Below are 6,189 nucleotides of genomic sequence, written 5' to 3' on the forward strand. Positions count from 1 at the left end.
GGACCTATCCACGTCATCATTTACCCAGAATGCTTTGTGTGGAAATAAAATGGCTCCGTCCGTGTTGAAATATATTTTTAAAAATTTACAGAACTAAACATCCTACAGTATTTTTACAGTATTTATTTTACAGTTAAAATAAATGTTTGTCAAATAAAGTCTAATGTTACAACTAATCCTGGATCCCTTTAATAAAGAATAAAGTCGTAATATTAAGACTTTATTGTTGCAAAATTATGACTTTAATTCTCCAGAAGAGACTCAGACTAGACCTGGTCCTCCTGGTCTGGATGGACCTGGACAGGAAGTGTTTTGYACACGTCCAACTGGGAGGAGACCCCGGGGACGGACCATGAGTTCTGGACGGAAAGTCTGGTGACATCCTGTTGAACCCGAAAACTACGCTTACATCAGACCTCAGGGTCCCAGGAGGACCGGTGGTCCCAACCAGGTCCATCATCATACAGACACACACAGAGGGACACACAAAGACAGCTGTGCTGGTGTAAAGACTTTAAGCTGTGGTTTGGATCCTGGTGCCGGTTAGTTAATCCAGGTGACAGCAGAGTCTTTATGAGCCGAATGCTAACACTGCTAACACTGCTAATGCTGCTCTGAAAGACAAACTAATCAGAACGTTCGTTTTAATCCGAGATAAAACCAATAAAACTTCATCTGTGCTTTAATAAATAATAACACTTCCTGCTCAGTCAGACCAAGCAGGTGGACGAGATAAAAATAAAAAAATTAAGCTTTTGATTTTATAGAAAAAAACAATCCTAACATAAAACTAGAACTGACTTTCTGCAAACAAAACAACAAAAAACAAAAACCCACAAAGACCTAAAATTAGTGCAGAAACTAAGATCAGCAAGGCTTCAGCTAAAAGCTAAACTAAGCTAAACTGTAACTAAAAAAGCTAAAATTGAGTAAAAGTATCAAGAAAAGCTGAAATTAAAACCGTAGCTAAACAGCTCAAATGTGCAAAACCATAGAAAAAGCTAATATGAGCAAAACTATAGCAGAAAGCTAAAATAACAAAACAGAAGCTAAAAGGTGAAACTTTGAAAACCATAGCTAAAAGTTAGATATAGCTATAAATTGTATTAAGACAAAGCATAGCTAAAAGCTAAATTGTTTAACATTGCAAAAAGTTTAAATTAAATTTGTAGCTACAAAAACACATTTGTATATTAATWATTAAATAAAGTAACAAAGATAAAAACAAGACAGTAGCTAAAGCAGAGCTCACAAAGTTTCTGAAGAGACGCTGATTCAAGATGGCCGCCACAGCTAATCAACACAAAATAACTTTACCTGTCAGTTTAACAGAGACTCTGGGGTGGTGGTAGCTGAGAGTCATCCCAACACAAATTGTGAAATGAAGGTTGGAGGGCCACCTGGGGTCACAGGGTTTACTGTAGAGGACTGAAAAATTACTAAATAACGTCAGAAAAAAGATCAAGTGATGAGTTCAACTGTCAGGAAAAAAGATGTGAAGAGGAGGAGTTAAAGGAGGCGGAGTTAAAGGAGAGAGGAGGAGTTAAAGGAGAGAGGAGGAAAGAGGAGGCGGAGTCAAAGGTGAAGAGAAGAGTTAATGAGGTGAGAGGAGGAGTTGTCGGAGGAGGAGGACAGAAAGTGAGGATGAAGGACAAGAGGAGAAAACCCTGAAAAGACAAAAACTACCCTTTGTGGGTTTCCTGCAGAACCAGTCTCCAGTCAGAACCAGTCTCCAGTCAGAACCAGTCTCCAGTCAGAACCAGTCTCCAGTCAGAACCAGCCTCCAGTCAGAACCAGCCTCCAGTCAGAACCAGCCTCCAGTCAGAACCAGCCTCCAGTCAGAACCAGTCTCCAGTCAGAACCAGTCTCCAGTCAGAACCAGTCTCCAGTCAGACCATGAGCTCGGCTCGGATCCCCGACCAGCAGAAGCTAAAGTCCTTCTGGGAGCAGAGGATCGAGCAGCACAGCCAGCAGAGGGACCAGGAGGAGACCCGCATGAGGAGCAGCGCCCTGACCCGGTCAGAAAACACCTGTTCAGGGTCCGGTTCTGGTTTTAGACCCAGACGCTACAATCAGGATGAAACACAGGCCTGCAGTTACAGACTGGACCAGTTCAAATCTAACCGACTGGATGGAGAAACTGAAGAAATAAAATGTTTACAAAAAAGATGAAAAGTTTTTTAAAAAATTAACCTAAAAAATGAGATCATCAACAAGTTAAACTGAGTTTAAATCAAGATTAAATTAAACTGAGTTTAAATCAAGATTAAATTAAACTGAGTTTAAATCAAGATTAAATTAAACTGAGTTTAAATCAAGATTAAATTAAACTCTGAGCTCAAATCCTTCATCTGAACCTGAAACCTTTTACTGTTTAAACACAAACATTCGGCTCCATGGAAAACAGAACTTTCATTGGTTTAAATATTTATAGGATTTTAAACTTTATTTAAAATAGAATCTCTCAGAAAAACAATATTAAAAATATATATACTGATATTTTCTTTTTAAAATCAGCTTTAGCTACTAGCTCAGTTTATAGTTTTTGGTTATAACTTTGGCTATCGTTAGCTTTTAGCTACTATTTTTGTATTTAGCTTTATTCTAGTTTTGGTCGTTTCCACACTTGTGCTTCTCTCTACAGTTCAGCTTCTTTTAGCTGTTACAAAACCTTTTGCTTCTGACTAGTATTTTTGCTACTGWTAGCTCTTAGCTAAAATTTACTAATTTAATAATTAGTTGTTTTGGTAGTTTTGAATTACAGCAACATTTTGTTCTATTTTTGCTTTTATATAGTTTTTCCACTTTTAGCTTTAGTTTTTAAACTTTTAGCTTTTGGCTATTAAATTGCTACTGTTCGTTTTTAGTTACTATTTTTGTATTTAAAATTAATTTACAGTTTAGCTACTTTGAGTTAAGATTTCAAAACTTAGCTTTTGCCTATTTTTTGCTACTTTTATTTATTAGCTAAAGTTGTCTAGTTTGAGCATTTAGCTGTGGTTTTAGTTGTTTTGAATTATAGCTAGCATTCTGACAATGTTTGATTTTTTGCAACACTTAGCTTTTAGCTATGACTTGCTACTGTTCGCTTTAGAATTAATGGAGCTACAGGTGAACCAGAACGAGCCCTAAAGCCATCACCACACTGAACTCTCACATCACTGACTCTTGATTTACAATCAGCTAGAAACTTACTGCTGTGAAATACATGCACACTGTGTGACACGTCACTTTATTTTGTTAATGATGACCTGCAACACCAGCATGATCCATATACCTCAATTTACAAAATGTGCAATATTTAAACAATGTGCAATAATGTTGTTTTACTTTCTTCTACCTTAGTTTTACATTTTCAACTGACTCTCATTGTGCTTTTTAAAAAAAATTCATTGTTGTATACATGTAGTTATATGCACACACACACACACATATATATAAATATATACTGTATATACACATATGTATACATTAGGGGTGTAAGAAAATATCGATACACTGAAATATTGCAATATTTCATTTCCCGATACTGTATCGATTTTCTAAAGCCCTGTATCGATTTTTAATTAAGGTTTAAAATGTCAACTTTCCTGCCAGCCGTTCATTTTTATGTTGTAGTTCAGCCTCTGACCACTAGTTGGCAGCAGTGAGCCAGACATTTGGCTCCTCTACCTCTTGAGAGCCAGAGAGTAAGGGTAGCATTAGCATTGTAAGTAAACATTAGCTTTTCTTTTTTTTTCAGTAAGAGGTTTTTATTTAATAGAATTTTTGGACAAAAAAATCGCAATGTTTCGCAATATATCGCAATATATTGCCTTGCTTACAGTATCGCAATATATCGGGATATATCGTATCGTGACCCCTCTGTTATGATATGTATCGTATCGCCAAATTCTTGCCAATACACAGCCCTAGTATACATGCAGATGTTTAAGCATATTTTAGCTCATTTTATACTTTTACTCTTTATTCTTTCTATTTCTWTTAATGTGTATTTGRACTGCTGTAGGAGTGACTCTAATCTGGTTACGCACACGTATAATGACAACAAAGGCATTCTATWCTATTCTAATTTTTGTGCTATTTTTGCTTTTATTTTAGCTACTTTTAGTTTTTAGCTAAAGTTAACTAATTTGAGCATTTAGCTGTGGTCTTGTGACATCTAAATTTTAACAAGCACACTGCCACCTTGTGTTCAAATAGTGTTTGCAACATGTAGCTTTTAGCTATTGCTACTATAAGCTTTCAGCAACATTTTCCCACTTTTACTTTTATATTATTCTTTTGTAACTTTTAACTATTGCTTGCTACTTTTAAGCGTAAGCTACATTTTTGCCCTAGTTTTTAATTTATGTACACTTTAGCTACTTTTAGCTATGGTTTTGATTTGTAACTTTTGGCTATCATTTTTGCTACTTTTAGTTTTTAGCTAACATTTACTAATTTGAACATTTAGCTGTGGTTTTGARACCTTTTATATAAGAGGTAATAATTCTAATGACCACACTGCCAACTTGTGTTCAATTAGTGTTTGCAACATTTAGCCTTTAGCTTTCACTTCCTACTTTTAGCTTTCAGCTAAGTTTTTGCCACTTTAGAATTTATATAGTTTTGCTACTTTTAGCTATGGTTTCAATACTTTAGCTTCTGTCATTTTTGCTGCCACTAGACTGTGGTTACAATATTTTTAACAGTTTTGCTACTTTTAACTTTTAGCTAGTTTACTAAGTTTATCTGTGGTTTTTGGCACTTTTGAATAACAGCTACTTACTGTAACTATTCTGCAACTTAGTTTTGCTTTAGCTGTATTGTTCTAGTTTTGCATTCATCTAGATTTTAGCTACTTTTAGTTTTGGTTTTTAAATGTAAAGTTTGTCTGTCATTTTTGCTGCTTGTAGTTTTAATTGTTCTTTCATCTTCTGATTTAAGCTTCTCTTCGGCTGTTTGAAGCTGAACACTTCAGTCAAAATTCATTCCTTCTTTCTGTTTCACCAGAAAAACTTTATTTTTCAACTAGCTTTTTATTAGTCATGAATATTTTCTCCTTTTGTTTCTCTCTACATTTCGGCTTTTACAGAATATTTTGGCWGTTATCCCAGCTGTAAATTACATGGTTGTGGAGGAATGTGTCGCACTCTTCTTAGCAGCGTGGCCTCAGCTGGGTGAGGTTTGGGGTGAACTTGTTGCTGTGGGAGCAGCGAGGACAGGAGGATTAAAAATAAACTTTATTAGCATCATCGGTGCGAGCAGACGAGCCATAATCAGCCGAATGTTTGGCTCGTGTTTGCAGCTTGTTTGTCTGTCATCAGGAGAGGCCTGAGAATGTTGATGAGCGGCTCGTCCTCACGCTGGAATCCTGCAGGTCGGAGGGAATGTCGGGGGGGCAGACGAGCGGGACGCTGCAGATTAATCAGCARGAGAGCGAGAGCGTGATGGCAGCCGAAAGCTAACGAACACAGACACAACAAGATCAATCCCTGGGCGAGCGCAGACTCAAACAAACACCAGTGTCTCTGTCAGGATGAGACTGATCCTGCAGAAKCACTGAAGATCAGCTGTCACTGGACGGCTTCCAGGAATTAGACCGATCCACATACTGCACAAAACTACACAGCAGAAAAAGTTTATTATTATAATTATTATATGTTTATTACAAATGAAACAGKTGAAGGAATAAATGTCACCTGCCTCCCTGCATGGCTAAGTGTTAACAGAGTACAATTACTTTGTTACTGAACTTAAGTAGAAATGTTAGTAATCTGTACTTGAGTAATTATTTTTCAGCTGAATGTTTGGTCCTACTCCTTACATTTAAAACAAGGTCAGAAGTAGAAACTTGTTTCGGCTTGTTAAAATAAAAACTATCCTGATATGTCTTACTTCACTGATAGAGTGAATTTGATTGTGTTACCTCCTAATAAACGTCWTTTTTGAAAATCTAACAGCTCATTTTTACTCAGTACTTTAACTTTTAACACTTAAATATATTTAGATTCAGAAATTTACTTTTAATATTTAAGTACAACAAATATTAGACACTTTAAGACTTTTACTCAGGTAGGAGACTTTTAACTTTTACCAAAGTAATTTTATGGTAAACTACTTGTACTGTTACTCCAGTATCACTTGGAGGTACTTTATACAACACTGAGTGTTAAACACAAAAATATGACTCTCAGCTACTACCAT

This window comes from Austrofundulus limnaeus, unplaced genomic scaffold (assembly GCF_001266775.1).
Source record: "Austrofundulus limnaeus strain Quisiro unplaced genomic scaffold, Austrofundulus_limnaeus-1.0 Scaffold512, whole genome shotgun sequence".
Taxonomy (NCBI): domain Eukaryota; kingdom Metazoa; phylum Chordata; class Actinopteri; order Cyprinodontiformes; family Rivulidae; genus Austrofundulus; species Austrofundulus limnaeus.